We start from the raw sequence: 16323 nt of genomic DNA, 5'->3' as shown, positions 1-16323 counted from the left end.
GCACACTGACAGGCTCTGGCCCCCGCACACTGACAGGCTCTGGCCCCGGCACACTGACAGGCTCTGGCTCGGGCCCCTGGGACACTGACAGGCTCTGGCCCCGGGCCCCCGCACACTGACAGGCTCTGGCCCGGGCCCCCGCACACTGACAGGCTCTGGCTCGGGCCCCCGCACACTGACAGGCTCTGGCCCCCGCACACTGACAGGCTCTGGCCCCGGGCCCCCGCACACTGACAGGCTCTGGCCCCGGGCCCCCGCACACTGACAGGCTCTGGCCCCGGGCCCCCGCACACTGACAGGCTCTGGCCCCGGGCCCCCGCACACTGACAGGCTCTGGCCCCGGGCCCCCGCACACTGACAGGCTCTGGCCCCGGGCCCCCGCACACTGACAGGCTCTGGCCCCGGGCCCCCGCACACTGACAGGCTCTGGCCCCGGGCCCCCGCACACTGACAGGCTCTGGCCCCGGGCCCCCGCACACTGACAGGCTCTGGCCCCCGCACACTGACAGGCTCTGGCCCCCGCACACTGACAGGCTCTGGCTCGGGCCCCTGGGACACTGACAGGCTCTGGCCCCGGGCCCCCGCACACTGACAGGCTCTGGACCCGGGCCCCCGCACACTGACAGGCACTGGCCCCGGGCCCCCGCACACTGACAGGCTCTGGCCCCGGGCCCCCGCACACTGACAGGCTCTGGCCCCGGGCCCCCGCACACTGACAGGCTCTGGCCCCGGGCCCCCGCACACTGACAGGCTCTGGCCCCGGGGCCCCGCACACTGACAGGCTCTGGCCCCGGGCCCCCGCACACTGACAGGCTCTGGCCCCGGGCCCCCGCACACTGACAGGCTCTGGCCCCGGGCCCCCGCACACTGACAGGCTCTGGCCCCGGGCCCCCGCACACTGACAGGCTCTGGCTCGGGCCCCCGCACACTGACAGGCTCTGGCTCGGGCCCCCGCACACTGACAGGCTCTGGACCCGGCACACTGACAGGCTCTGGCTCGGGCCCCTGCGACACTGACAGGCTCTGGCTCGGGCCCCCGACAGGCTCTGGCCCCGGCCCCCCGCCCCCCCGCACACTGACAGGCTCCGTCGGCTCACGAGCTTTCTGGACGGCCGCCAACTGTCACCCAGTCGCGCTCGCGTCACGGCCGCCATTTTGTGAGCAGGAGGGAGAGGGAGCGGGAGGCAAAATGGCGGCCGGCAGGCGGGCTCCCTCTAACCCAGCTCCGGCCTCAAGGCTGACGTGAGGGGATTCCTATCTTGTTAACCCCGCCACGACAAGTTACCTTTAATAACGCGAAAGGTAGGCCTTACTTATTAAGTTCTCACGAATAGCTTCGAAGCAGGTCTTACCTCATTCTATTTGTGGTTTAAAATTTAATTGTTATTTCTGTATTTGTCACCTCCTTCCCCCCCCGGCATTTTCAGTTTACATCGTTGTTGAGGCAAAAAGATTTGCCCATTCGTCACTGATTTTATTGGTTCACTTTGAGGCAAATCCCAGCTGAGACCCTCTTAAATATTCAAATCTCACCACCTCTCCCCTCCTCTTTTCAAACTCCTCCCAATTCTTTAACCCTTTATAACAAAACACCCTCCCATTCCCAAACCCCTCCTGACCCTTTCCATTGCCAATGCTCCTCCCATTCCCATAACCCTTCCAATTCCAATAACCTGCTCAATGCCAGATGCAAGGGGTTTAGCTTCGATATATGCCAATGAGAACCCGCCACCATCTCCTGTGTTGCCCGGTAGACTGCCTGACATGCAAACAACATACAAAAGTGTCAAGTCAGGAGACCAGCTGGGGTGGCACAGTAGTTAGCACTGTTGCCTCACAGCGTCAGGGACCTGGGTTCGATTCCCGGCTTGGGCCACTGTCTGTGTGGAGTCTGCATGTTCTCCCTGTGTCTTCTGGTGTGGGTTTCCTCCGGGTGCTCTGGTTTCCTCCCACAGTCTGAAAGACGCGCTGGCTACGTGCATTGGCCATGCTAAATTCTCCCTCAGTGTACGCGAACAGGTGCTGAAGTGTGGCGACTAGGGGATTTTCATAGTAACTTAATTGCAGTATTAATTGGAAGCCGACATGTGACATTAATAAATAAACTTTAAACTATGTAGTCATTCCATACTTTTGTGACACCCTTACACATCAGTCAAGACACTCGCTAGGTACCATAGTTTCCTGGAACTGCCGAAAAGCTAGAAAACAATCTAAACAATTAGGGTAGAAAAATCTGGAACATTTCTCTCCAACATTTACTTTGCTGATTTGAACTATCCAGGAAGCACGTTGACCATGAACGCTATTTGTTGGCATATGCCTCTTGTATGTTATGATTTTCACCATAAACAGGAACCGATCAAGCTCCACCTTGAAGTCATGCAATGAATAAGAACTCTGGATAACCTGTCCCACAGGTCTGCTATTTTCTGGGAAAACTACCTAAAATCAAAACCACCGCTGTGAATGTCATAAACATCACCCCTTAGCACTGACACCATCCACTACTGGGTGAAGCCTTGGTTAATCATGAATGTCGAGTCCTCAAATTCTCAGGCCTCATCACAGTTACTGTGGTAAACCACTGTTAAGCTTATTGCCTGTGTGTATGTGTGTGTGACATGCCTGGGCATGCCCCTGCTGGCCCTGCCTGAGACTCCTCCCCACCCTGGTCCAGGTATAAAGGTGACTGCTCCCCACCCTCCTGCCTCAGTCTCTGGACTAGTTCATCAGCATGGGTGTGCTCCAAGTCTTTTGCGAATAAAAGTCTATTTGTTCTTGCATACAAACTAGTCTTTGCTTGATTGATAGTGCATCAATTTTATTCACAAAAAGTTTTGGGATGGAGCAGATACTAAAACCCGATAGATTAAAATTGGATCCTCAAGCAGTAGGAGCCTCTAACAGCTTTGATAGCTGGCTGTAATGTTTCGAAACTTTCCTCACCGCCTCTGTCGTCCGGACCGAAACCGACAAGCTACACGTGCTCCACGCCCGGGTAAGCGATCAAGTATTCTCAATGATTAGAGACGCTGAAACTTACGAGGATGCGATCGAACTTTTAAAAGGCCAGTACAACAAACAGGCTAATGTAATCTACGCCAGACATCTTCTGGCTACTCGCAGACAACAGCCAGGAGAATTGGGCGACCAATTCCTGCGTGCGTTGCGAGCACTTGGCAGGGCCTGCAACTGCAAGGCCGTAACAGCCACCCAAAACACTGAGGACTTAATCAGAGATGCCTATGTCACAGGTATCAGGTCAAACTATATCCGACAACGACTGCTGGAACAGGGTGGGCTGGATCTACAAAAGACTGTAGCGCTTGCTGACTCGTTAGAGGTGGCCTTCCGTAATCTCGAGGCCTACACCCCCGACCACGGGGGCGCATCGTGGATGCCGCAGTCGCCGCCACCTCTGTACTCAGGAGGGCCGCAGGCCTACGCCATGCCACGTCCCACCAATGACCCAACCGCTGCAGCAGTCTCTGGAGGCCCGAAGTGCTACTTCAGCGGCCTGGGGAAGCACCCCCGACAACGCTGCCCGGCGAAGGATGCGATCTGCTCCGGGTGTGGAAAGAAGGGCCATACGCGAAGGTATGCAGGGTGAAGTCGACCTCCAAGCCCAGTAGCGCCGCGTGCGACCGGCGGGGGCTGCCATCTTGGGCGCCGGTAGCCGCGTGTGAGTCATGCGGGCCACCATCTTGGACGCCTTCAGCCATGTGTGAGCCGTGCGGGCCGCCATCTTGGATGCCGTCAGCTGCGTCGCAAAATCCAACGGTGGCTTCGGTTACGCTGGACCAATCCAGGCCTCACCAACTCGCCAGGTCCATGATGGACATCGAGGTAAACGGTCGCACTACAAACTGTTTATTTGACTGTGGGAGTTCGGAGAGCTTTATTCACCCTAACACAGTGAGTCGCTACGCCCTTTCAGTACTGCCAGTGAAGCAGACGATCTCCATGGCTTCAAAGTCCCACTTGGTGGATGTCCTCGGGTACTGCGTGGCGACCCTGACTGTATGGGGCACAGTGTACAAAATCTTCAGGCTCCTCATGCTGCCACAACTCTGCGCTGCCGTACTCCTGGGGCGAGATTTCCTGTGTCACCTTAAGAGTGTCACCATGGAGTATAATGGGCCTTTTCCCCCGCTCTCTGTTTGCAATCACCAGTTCTTAGATCGCCCACCGTGCACCACCTGCAGTCTCTCGACCCTTAAAGTCGCCCCTCCCTCACTGTTTGAAAATCTCACCCCCGACTGCAAGCCCATCGCCACCAAGAGCAGACGGTACAGTGCTGGAGACAGGGCTTTTATCAGGTCCGAAGTACAACGGCTCCTAGGGGAGGGGATCATCGAGGCCAGTACCAGCCCCTGGAGAGCCCAAGTAGTAGTTGTTAAGACTGGGGAGAAACATCGCATGGTGATTGACTACAGTCAGACCATTAACCGCTACACGAAGCTGGACGCGTACCCCCTTCCCTGCATATCTGACATGTTTAATCAGATTGCGCAATCAGACTTAAAATCTGCATACCACCAGCTCCCTATCCGCCCGGAAGACCGCCAATATACTGCCTTCGGGGCGGATGGCCGCCTCTATCACTTCCTTAGGGTCCCCTTCGGCGTCACCAACGGGGTCTCGGTTTTCCAGCATGAGATGGACCGAATGGTAGACCAGAACGGGCTGCGGGCCACCTTCCCGTACCTGGATAACGTCACCATCTGCGGCCATGATCAGCAGGACCACGACGCCAACCTCCACAAATTCCTCCACACTCCTAAATCTGACCTATAATAAGGAGAAGTGTGTATTCCGCACACGTTGCCTCGCCATCCTTGGTTGTGTTGTGGAAAACGGGGTCATCGGTCCCGATCCCGACCGCATGCGTCCCCTCCTGGAATTTCCCCTCCTGGAATTTCCCCTCCCCACCAGCCTCAAAGCACTGAGGAGATGCCTGGACTTCTTCTTGTATTACGCCCAGTGGGTCCCCAATTATGCGAATAAAGCCCGTCCGCTCATCAAATCCACCTCTTTTCCCCTGACGGCAGAGGCCCGCCTGGCCTTCGACCGCATCAAAGCAGACATCGTGGAGGCCACGATGCACGCTGTAGACGAATCCATCCCGTTCCAGGTGGAGAGCGATGCGTCTGACTTCGCCCTAGCCGCCACCCTTAACCAGGCGGGCAGACCCGTGGCCTTCTTCTCACGAACCCTCCAAGGCCCTGAAATTCGACACTCCTCTGTCGAGAAGGAGGCCCAAGCCATAGTGGAAGCTGTATGGCACTGGCGCCACTACTTAGCTGGTAAACGATTCACCCTACTCATGGACCAACGGTCAGTTGCATTCATGTTTAACAACACGCAGTGGGGCAAGATCAAAAATGATAAAATATTGAGGTGGAGAATCGAGCTTTCCACCTACAATTACGACATCTTATACCGGCCCGGGAAGCTCAATGAGTCCCCAGACGCCCTGTCCCGGGGAATATGTGCCAGCGCACAAGTAGACCAATTGCAGACTCTCCACAATGACCTCTGCCACCCGGGGGTCACCAGGTTTTTTCACTTCATTAAAGCCCGTAACCTGCCCTACTCCATTGAGGAAGTCAGGTCTCTAGCCAGACACTGCCAGGTCTGCGCAGAGTGCAAGCCGCACTTCTATCGGCCAGACAGAGCACACTTCATAAAGGCCACCCGCCCTTTCGAACGTCTAAGTGTCGACTTCAAAGGCCCCCTCCCCTCTTCTGACCGCAACATCTACTTCCTCAACGTCATTGACGAATATTCATGTTTCCCCTTTGCTATTCCCTGCCCGGATATGACCTCGGCCATGGTCGTCAGGGCCCTGCACAGCCTCTTCACCCTGTTCGGTTTCCCTAGCTATATCCATAGCGACCGGGGATCCTTCTTTATGAGTGATGAGCTGCGACAGTACCTGCTCTCCAAAGGCATAGCCTTGAGTAGGACCACCAGCTACAACCCCAGGGGGAACGGACAGATAGAGAGGGAGAACGCGACAGTCTGGAAGGCCGTTTTACTAGCTCTGAGGTCTAAAGGTCTTCCAGTCAGCTGCTGGCAAGAGGTCCTCCCTGATGCACTGCACTTGATCAGATCACTCCTTTGCACAGCTACCAATCACGAAAGAATGTTTGTTTTCCCCAGGAAGTCCTTCTCGGGGACCTCACTACCATCGTGGCTGATGTCCCCAGGCCCTGTCCTGCTCCTTAAGCACGTGAGGACCCATAAGTCGGACCCCCTGGCCGAAAGGGTCCAGCTCCTTCACGCCAACCCCCAATACGCCTATGTGGCGTACCCTGACGGGCGGGAGGACACGGTCTCCATTCGAGACCTGGCACCCCAGGGACCACGACGACCCACACCCCCAACCCCCGTATACAGCATGCCTGAGCCCCGGGAGCCGCCACCATGCACCCGACAATCGAAGGGACTACAGACGACTCGAGCGACTACGGTCTGAACCAACACCGCGGCCACCGGAACCGACACCACAACCGGCACTACGGCGGTTGCAGCGGCAGATCAAGCCCCCAGAGACTGAATTTGTAAATTCTGTAAATATCGTTCCACCCACCTCACCCCCGCCGGACTCTTTTAAAAGCAGGGGGTGAATGTGGTAAACCACTGTTAAGCTTATTGCCTGTGTGTGTGTGTGTGTGTGTGACATGCCTGGGCATGCCCCTGCCGGCCCTTCCTGAGACTCCACCCCCCCCCGGTCCAGGTATAAAGGTGACTGCTCCCCACCCCCTGCCTCAGTCTCTGGACCAGTTCATCAGCATGGGTGTGCTCCAAGTCTTTTGCGAATAAAAGCCTACTTGTTCTTGCATAGAAACTAGTCTTTGCTTGATTGATAGTGCATCAGTTACAAGATCAGAAAATATTGATGAGGGAAGCTATTTGTCCCATCTGAATTCATCCATTGAGAAAGGTATTAAACCTCCCCCCCCTCCCCACAGTTGTTTCTTGACAGATTCCAGTAAACCGATTCAGCATTTGATCAATCTATGTGCGAAAAATAATTTTCTGACAATTTAGAACATAGATAGAACATAGAACCTTGATGTTGCGCCGACCAGTGGAACCAATCTAAAGCCCCTCTAATCTACACTATTCCAATATCATCCATATGTTTATCCAATAACCATTTGAATGCTCTTAATGTTGACGAGTCCACTACTGCTGCAGGCAGGGCATTCCACGCCCTTACTACTCTCTGAGTAAAGAACCTACCTCTAACATCTGTCCTATATCTCTCACCCCTCAATTTAAAGCTATGTCCCCTCGTGCTAGCCATCACCATCCGAGGAAAAAGGCTCTCACTATCCACCCTATCTAATCCTCTGATCATCTTGTATGCCTCTATTAAGTCACCTCTTAACCTTTTCTCTAACGAAAACAGCCTCAAGCCCCTCAGCCTTTCCTCATACGATTTTCCCACCATACCAGGCAACATCCTGGTAAATCTCCTCTGCACCCTTTCCAACACATCCACATCTTTCCTATAATACGGCGACCAGAACTGTACGCAATACTCCAAATGCGGCTGCACCAGAGTTTTGTGCAGTTGCAGCATGACCTCCTGGCTCCGAAACTCAATCCCTCTACCAATAAAAGCTAACACACCGTACGCCTTCTTAACAACCCTACCAACCTGGGTGCCAACTTTCAGGGATCTATGCACATGGACACCCAGATCCCTCTGTTCATCCACACTCCCAAGTATCTTACCATTAGCCCAGTACTCTGTATTCCTGTTACTCCTTCCAAAGTGAATCACCTCACACTTTTCCGCATTAAACTCCATTTGCCACCTCTCAGCTCAGCTCTGCAGCTTATCTATGTCCCTCTGTAACCTGCCACTTCCCTCCGCACTGTCTACAACTCCACCGACTTTAGTGTCATCCGCAAATTTACTAATCCATCCTTCCACGCCCTCATCCAGATCATTAATAAAAATGACAAACAGCAGTGGCCCCAAAACAGATCCTTGCGGTACACCACTAGTAACTGAATTTTGTTTTGATAAAGATCTGAGCTTCAAATCCCACATCCCATGTATTATCAAAACTTATTTCCACCTCTGCTTTTGCTTCAGCCTCGAAAATGCTGACGTATCCTTGTTTTCGTCACCCATAGCCTCAACCTCTCCATGATCATCATCTACTCCTTGACTTTCTAGAGATCTCCATGCTTATCCCCACACTCCAGCTTGTCCAGTAATCAGCTGCCTATATCCTATCCCATACTGAAGGTGGATTTTCGTGATGATGACGGGAAGCAAAAGTGGGAAAATTCACAATTCTGGAAACCCATCTCCGTTAGGCAGGCCTCTGCTCACCATAGCTTTATTTTGGGAAGGCGGGGTTGGGCAAGGCTAGAAGGCCCAGTTCTCTTTACTGGGAGATTGGCCCAGTTGTAATCATGAATGTCAAGCCCTCAAATTCTCAGGCCTCATCAACCCCCAGTGGTCCTTATTTTCCCCGTTCCCCATCCATACACCCTATGTATACACCTCAAAATCTTCCATTTCCCTCATGCTTTCTCTGTACCCATGCCCATCCCTGCAGTGGAGCTGGCAAGAGTAGGGCTGCTGTGTTCAGGTTGCTTTTGCTCATTGGGATGGGAATTCCAGAATTGGTTCCTACCTGCTATTTTTAAAGGCCTCCCAACTTGATCCCACTCCACAAAAATCTGTGCCCAAGTCACATTTGCTGAATGCAAAATCATCATTGATGCACTCTGATTTGATAGGGTTGATAAGGAGAAACTATTTCCATTTATGGATGAGGTCAGCACAAAGATTGCATAAATATAAATTTTCCATTAACACACCAAATAAAGGAGCGGCACGGTGGCACAATGGTTAGCACTGCTGCCTCAGCACCAGGGACTCGGATTCAATTCCAGCCTCAGGTCACTGTCTGTGTAGACTTTGCACATTCTCCCCGTGTCTGCGTGGGTTCCCTCCGGGTGCTCTGGTTTCTTCCCACAGTCCAAAGATGTATAGGTTAGGTTGATTGGCCATGGTAAATTACTCCTTAATGTCAGGGGGACTAGGACTATAAATATGTGGAGTTACAGGGATGGGACCTGGGTGGGATTGTTGTCGGTGCAGGCTTGATGGGCCAAATGGCCTCCTTCTGCACTGTAGATTATATGAAATTTACGGTGTAAGAACAGAAAATGCTGAACATAAAGTTTAAAGTTTATTTATTATTATCACAAGGAGGCTTACATTAACACTGCAATGAAATTACTGTGAAAATCCCCTAGTCGCCACACTCCGGCACCTGAGTACACTGAGGGAGAATTTAGCATGGTCAATGCACCTAACCAGCACATCTTTCAGATTGTGGGAGGAAACAGAAGCACCCGGAGGAAACCCACGCAGACACAGGGAGAACGTGCAGACTCCGCACAAACTGTGACCCAAGCTGGGAATTGAACATGGATCCCTGGCACTGTGAGGCAGCAGTGCTAACCACTGTGCCACCATGCTGCCCCCAGGTCATACTCACCAGGTCTGGCAGCATCTATAGAGAAACAGAGTTAACGGCTGGAATTTTCCAGCCGTTCACGCCAGCAAGATTCTCTGGTCCCACTGCAGTGAACGGAGATTTGGCTAAGCGCCAAATTCTCCATCCTTGCTTGCAGTGGCAGCGGGGCATGATTAGTCAGAAAATTCCAGTCAACATTTAAGGTCAATGATCTTCCTTCAGAGGATTTTCTTTATACAAAGTGGTGAAAATGTAGAACTTGTGATCACACGGAGTAATTAAGTTTTGATGTATTTAAGGGGAGGCTTGAAGCATGAAAGTACAGTGAAGGGAAGAGAAGAGGTAACCAAAGTGTGAGGAGAAATGTGTGGAGTATAAAAACTGACATAGACAAGTAGCACAAATAGCCTGTTTCTGTGCTGTAAACCTGATTGCATTTCTTTACATGGCTCCTGTGTTTTTTTTCCCTTAGCTTTGCAACAGTATCTCAACTCTCATTCAACTTCAGAAACCCAGATATATGCTTCCTGGATGGTGAAAGCAACAGCCTTTGGGAGGTCATATGACCAGTACACATGCATTAATCATGTCTGTATAGATAAATAATATGGGAAACACTGATGTGAGAATAGACCAGATATGGAATATGTTATCTCAAGGATGCCCTCTAGAATTTTAATGCTTCTTCAACTGTTTGGGAAACAAAGCATTTAAAAACAACCATTCAACAGACACTGTGGTGAGCATTTTATACTTGCTGAAATAGTTGATCTGTCTTCAATGCCACTGAAAATTGTGCTTATACCTTTAAAAAGAAAAGTGTGACTGCTGAAATAAAAACAGAAGGTGCTGGAAATATGCTGAAGATTTGTCAGCATCTTAACAAGATAAGGGACTTCATGTTTCAGGTGGAAACACTTTGTCAGATCTTGTGGTTTGGTAGGTATGGTTCTAGTCTGTTTTATGTCAATGTGAAAAATGATGTGAAACTTTCGAAAAGACTTTTAATTTTAAATTTTGGAAGCGGCTCAGTGGTAGCACTGTTACCTCTGAGTCAGAAAATTGTGGGTTTATGCTCCACTCCCGGGATCTAAATCCTAGCATTCGAGTGCTGTACTGAGAAAGGACTGAGAGAGTCTTTTGGATAAGACTATAAAAGGTGCTTTTATACAAGTATATTATAAGGATCCAGATTTTAAAAATAGGTCATTAACTTACCAAGATTCAAGGGGCTTAATAGGCTAGACACAGATTGTTTCTGCTGGTGGGGGATCTATAACATAGGGGCAGAGTCTCAGGATAAGGGACCAATCATTTAGGACTGAGATGAGGAGAAATTACTACATTCAAAGGGTGTGACTCTTTGGAATTGTCTATCCAGAAAGTTGTGGATGCTTTGTTATTGAATTTAAAACTGGGATAAACAGATTTTTGTTATCAAGGGATACAGGAAAAGGCGGGAAAGTGGAGTTGAAGCCCAAGTTCAGCCATGATCGTATTGAATGGGGGAGTAGGCACGACAGGCCATATGATCTACTGCTCCTACTTATTGAATTACCTAATGAAAAATGCATCGTTGGCATCTGTGTCCTCAGCTACCCAAGCCCCACGTTCTAGAATTTCCTCCTTGATCCCTAAGGCTCTCCTACTCCCTCTTCTTTAAGACCCTGCTTAAACCCAAGTCCTTAGCCAAGCTTTTAGTCATCCCACTTAATAGCGGCTCGCACAGTGCCCTTTTTCTTTAGATTACATCTCTGCAAAGTGCTTATGGATGTTTTTCTATATTAAAGGGGCTAGATAAATACAGGCTGTTGTTATTAAAAGCCCTTTGAGCAACAGAGTGCACAGTGACAGTTAGTGACCCAATGAAGTCCCACTCTCTGCCAACTGGGTTCAAAGTTACAATACCAAAGTTATCACCTTATTATATTTAAGCCTGAAAATTAAATGAATGCTTATTTCATATCTGCAATATTTCTTTGCGACCTTTCCTGGCTGGTGCTTGGTGAGAGCGAGATGGTGGAGGTTCATTCTCTATGTAATGAGCATTTCCCCCAAAATTGCTCAATGTACCGACAATGTCCTGGAGAGAAATGATCAAATTGAACACTGAATTGCAGGAAAATACTGCAGGTTCTCAGAACAAACCTTTTTGTACAACTTGGTGCACACTATTATTTGATAACTTTAGACATCTCTTCCCCTCATGTATTAGACCTCATTTTCCTGTGCGTAAATATCTCATGGTCAACATTCTTAATAGCTTTCATCTTAGTTGTACTTCTGTTGGGTGGTCCCTTTCCGTTTAACCTCCATCTGGATTCTCCTGCTGTAGTGTTCTGCTCACTTGGTTGAAAGGCTTTTTAAAGAGCAGTGGCTGTTTGTAGAAATGATGACTTTGAAAAACTTTCACCAATAAAGTTTCCAAAGTTAACCTGAAAAACATTCTTTTTGTTCTGATTGATATTTGAGACCTATCTCTTTAAGATTCTAATGGTGATAAGTTGGTATAATATCAGTTCTATATATGCAGAGGTAATGGCGACTCTCCAGTTCTGTTTTTCCATTTTCATTATTTTATGGTCAAATATGATGGACTTATTTTTTAAACAAAATTGTTTCTCTTGATACTGAATTAAAAATCATAGAATCATACAGCACAGAAATGGGACATTTGGCCATTGTCGGTTTTTTGAAAAAGTTATCCAATGAGTTCCATTCAGCATTCTCTTTCTCCATGACTCCAAGTGTATATCCAATGCCCTTTTGAAATTTGCTGAATATGCTGCCTTTTTGGGCAGTGCATTTCAGATCATGATAACATTAAGAACAGGGGGAGGCCATTCAGCCCCTCAGGCCTGCTCTTCCATTCAGTTCGATCATGGCTGATCCATACCTGAGTTCCATTTGCCCACCTTTGTTCTATAACCCATGAAATCCTTTCTTAATAAAGATTATTGTCATAAAAGCTTCAGTTGTTCCAGAATCCATAAACCTTTGGCGGAGGGGATTCTAAAAAAAAATCATCATATGTAATTGTATATGCTTTTGGTCTAAATTGTTCAAATAAAACAAGTTAGCTCTAGTTTTCCTGTGTTGGCCATTCGGGTAGAGTGCAGCAGAAGTAAGCAATGTCAGATTGACAACTCCCAGCACCATATTTCCTCTTGGGCTCAAATAAAATAATGTGCATACCTTTGGTTGCAGGCCCAGATTACCTTGTGTTAGTGCTCTGGAGACTTGGGGCAGGAAGGGAGCCTTGGAACGATTCATCCTAATCCTATAATGCTGCATGGATGATAATTATAAAATATTAAGAGGAAAATTACAAAGAATGTATTTTTCATTTAAATGTTATTGATAATGTGTTTTTAAAAAATTTTTGTTCAAAATATAAATGTCATGTCACTTGCACAAGATATAAATGTCACCATGTAAGACTTTCCTGGATGCTGCTGGACAGGTCATGCTGATGTGTTCTTTAGGTGCTGAAGTAGCAAAACTGCTGTGGCAGCTGGAGAAGCAGAAGTGCCAGGTATTAATGGGCATTCAGCCTATGGTTTGCATCCAGTATTTGTAGATGAACTTGGAGTTCAGGCCAGCTGCCAATTGGCATGTAATTTTCAACATTATGCCCTCTTCCAGTAAAGACATCAGGGGAGTTTGGGCAAAGCCCTACTCAGTGCAGAAAAGGCACAAAGGATTTGCACTACTTTTCTCCTGCACTTCAGCTTACTGAAGAAATTTATATAGGGCCTTTCTCAAGATGTCCCACAGCACATTACAATCAATAAAGTACCTTTGAAATGTAGTCACAGTTGTAATATAACCAATTTGCACACAGCAACTTCCTCAAACACAATGTGGTAGACTGGATCAACTGTTCTGGCGATGTTAACGGATAGATATTGGTCAGCAAGGGCGGCACGGTAGCACAGTGGTTAGCACTGCTGCTTCACAGCTCCAGGGACCTGGGTTCGATTCCCGGCTTGGGTCACTGTCTGTGTGGAGTTTGCACATTCTCCTCGTGTCTGCGTGGGTTTCCTCCGGGTGCTCCGGTTTCCTCCCACAGTCCAAAGATGTGCGGGCTAGGTTGATTGGCCATGCTGAAAATTGCCCTTAGTGTCCTGAGATGCATAGGTTGGAGGGATTAGTGGGTAGATATGGGGGTAGGGCCTGGGTGGGATTGTGGTCGGTGCAGACTCGATGGGCTGAATGGCCTCTTTCTGTACTGTAGGGTTTCTATGATTTCTATGAGGATATCAGGGAGAATTCCCATGGTCTTTTACACAATAGGCTGTGGGTTTTTACATTCACCTGAGATGGTAGATGGGACCTCAGTTTAAAGTCTTATCTGAATCTTTGGTAGTGCAGCATTCCCTCAATATTGCACTGAAGTGTCAACCTATATTACGTGCTCATGTTTCTGGGATGGAACTTGAACCCACAACCTTCTGATTCTGAGGTGAATTTCTACCATTCACCGTACAAATGTTTTTTTGGAGTCAAGGAATTTAGGGAGAAGGCAGGAAAGTGGAGTTGAGGCCAAGGATCGGTGAATAGTGGAAAAGGATCAACTCATGTCTACCCCTTCTCCTCTTTATTATGTTCTTATGAAATCTGCAAAGTCTTGTGGCAATCCTGGTTGATTTCTTTCTTTATGCAGAGCACTGATGCCAATTGTAGCTTCTTAATTCCCATTCACCTTTCTAGCCCCCTTTCCACCTTGAAGTTGTCCCTTAAACCCATGTCTTTGACCAAACATTTGATCATCTTCAATCCCAATACCCCCTGATGAGGCTTGGTGTTGAATCATGCTTAATTACATTCCTGTGAAATGGCTTGGGATATCTTACTATGTTAAAGTTTCAGTAGTAATTGTGGAGATCAGCTAATCCAACATTAACCAGGGAGAGAGTCTGGGAAATTCCTGTAAGACTCAGGCTGAGATTTTCCTGCCCCACCCACCATCTACTGTCAGTGGCGCAGAGACTTTTAGCTGGCCAGCTGCATCCCCTGTGGCAGCAGAAAATCCCAGTCTCAAGATGCTCATGGAGTAACCTCACTACCCAATGTGGAGAGATATTTATGTATATTTTGTGTTTAAATTGTTGGTGGGTAACCTCTTTTAAGTATGATATTTACAAAGAACAATACAGCACAGGAACAGGCCCTTCGGCCCTCCAAGCCTGCGCCGCTCATGTGCCCACTAGAACATTCTTTTGTATCCCTCTATTCCCAGTCTATTCATATGGCTATCTAGATAAGTCTTAAAACGATCCCAGCGTGCCGGCCTCAATCACCTTGCTTGGCAGTGCATTCCAGACCCCCACCACCCTCTGTGTAAAATACGTCCCCCTGACATCTGTGTTGAATCTTGCCCCCCTCACCTTGAACCTGTGACCCCTTGTGTTTGTCACCTCCGACCTGGGAAAAAGCTTCCCACTGTTCACCCTATCTATGGCCTTCATAATTTTATACACCTCTATTAGGCCGCCCCTCATCCTCCGTCTTTCCAGGGAGAACAATCCCAGTTTACCCAATCTCTCCTCATAGCTAAGACCCTCCATACCAGGCAACATCCTGGTAAACCTTCTCTGCACTCTCTCCAAAGCCTCCACGTCCTTCTGGTAGTGTGGCAACCAGAACTGGACACAGTATTTCAATTGTGGCCTAACCATCGTTCTATACAGCTGCAACATCATGTGCCAACTTTTATATTCTATGCCTCGTCCAATAAAGGCAAGCATGCCATATGCCTTCTTCACCACCCTCTCCACCTGCGCTGCCACCTTTAAGGATCTGTGGACTTGTACACCCAGGTCCCTCTGTGTGTCTATACTGATGGTTCTGCCATTTATTGTATAGCTCCCCCTTACATTAGATCTACCGAAATGCATCACTTCGCATTTGTTTGGATTAAATTCCATCTGCCATTTCTCTGCCCAATGTTCCAGCCTATCTATATCCTGCTGTATTCTCTGACAATGTTCATCACTATCCGCAACTCCAGCAATCTTTGTGTCATCCGCAAACTTACTGATCACAGCAGCTACATCTTCCTCCAAATCATTTATATATATCACAAACAGCAGAGGTCCCAGTACAGAGCCCTGCAGAACACCACTAGTCACAGACCTCCAACTGGAAAAAGACCCCTCCACTGTTACCCTCTGTCTTCTATGGCTAATCATGATGTGGAGATGCCGGCGTTGGACTGGGGTAAGCACAGTAAGAAGTCTCACAACACCAGGTTAAAGTCCAACAGGTTTATTTGGTAGCAAATACCATTGGTATTTGCTACCAAATACTATTTGGTATTTGCTACCAAATAAACCTGTTGGACTTTAACCTGGTGTTGTGAGACTTCTTACTGTTCTATGGCTAAGCCAGTTCTCCACCCATCTAGCTAGCTCATCTTTTAGCCTGTGAGATTTAACCTTTTGCACCAGCCTGCCATGAGGGACCTTGTCAAACGCTTTACTAAAATCCATGTAGACGACATCCACGGCCCTTCCCTCATCAATCGATTTTGTCACCTCCTCAAAAAATTTACCGAATTTGTGAGGCATGACCTCCCTCGTACAAAACCATGCTGTCTATCGCTAATGAGATTATTCAGTTCTAAATGCGCATATATCCTATCTCTAAGAATCTTCTCCAACAACTTCCATTGTCAAGCTCACCGGCCTATAATTACCCGGGTTATCCTTGCTACCCTTCTTAAATAACGGGACCACATTTGCTATCCTCCAATCCTCTGGGACCTCACCTGTGTCCAGTGGAGAGACAAAGATTTCTG

The 16323-nt window shown here is 48.8% G+C and overlaps 1 protein-coding gene and 1 long non-coding RNA gene across 16 annotated transcripts in view; one reads left to right on the top strand and one right to left on the bottom strand.

Moving 5' to 3' along the window:
• The window catches only part of LOC144502636 (uncharacterized), a 42157-nt gene extending 40597 nt beyond the window's left edge, over positions 1 to 1560 (bottom strand). For 2 of the 4 annotated variants that reach the window (XR_013499369.1, XR_013499368.1), the window contains exon 1: positions 1353 to 1554. This is a non-coding gene — a long non-coding RNA (uncharacterized LOC144502636). Of the gene's footprint in view, positions 1 to 1352 lie in introns of all 4 variants that reach the window. The other 2 variants (XR_013499370.1, XR_013499371.1) reach the window with 2 other exon arrangements.
• The window catches only part of klhl22 (kelch-like family member 22), a 60911-nt gene continuing 45745 nt past the window's right edge, over positions 1158 to 16323 (top strand). For 4 of the 12 annotated variants that reach the window (XR_013499366.1, XR_013499364.1, XM_078226793.1 and 1 more), the window contains exons 1-2: positions 1166 to 1302; positions 9994 to 10260. The gene's annotated coding sequence lies outside the window, so the exon portion shown is untranslated. Of the gene's footprint in view, positions 1303 to 9993; positions 10461 to 16323 lie in introns of all 12 variants that reach the window. The other 8 variants (XR_013499363.1, XM_078226792.1, XM_078226787.1 and 5 more) reach the window with 5 other exon arrangements.

Source organism: Mustelus asterias, chromosome 13, assembly GCF_964213995.1.
Source record: "Mustelus asterias chromosome 13, sMusAst1.hap1.1, whole genome shotgun sequence".
Lineage (NCBI taxonomy): Eukaryota > Metazoa > Chordata > Chondrichthyes > Carcharhiniformes > Triakidae > Mustelus > Mustelus asterias.
Note: the sequence above shows the minus strand (reverse complement) of the source record. Positions and strands in the feature narration are given on the sequence as shown.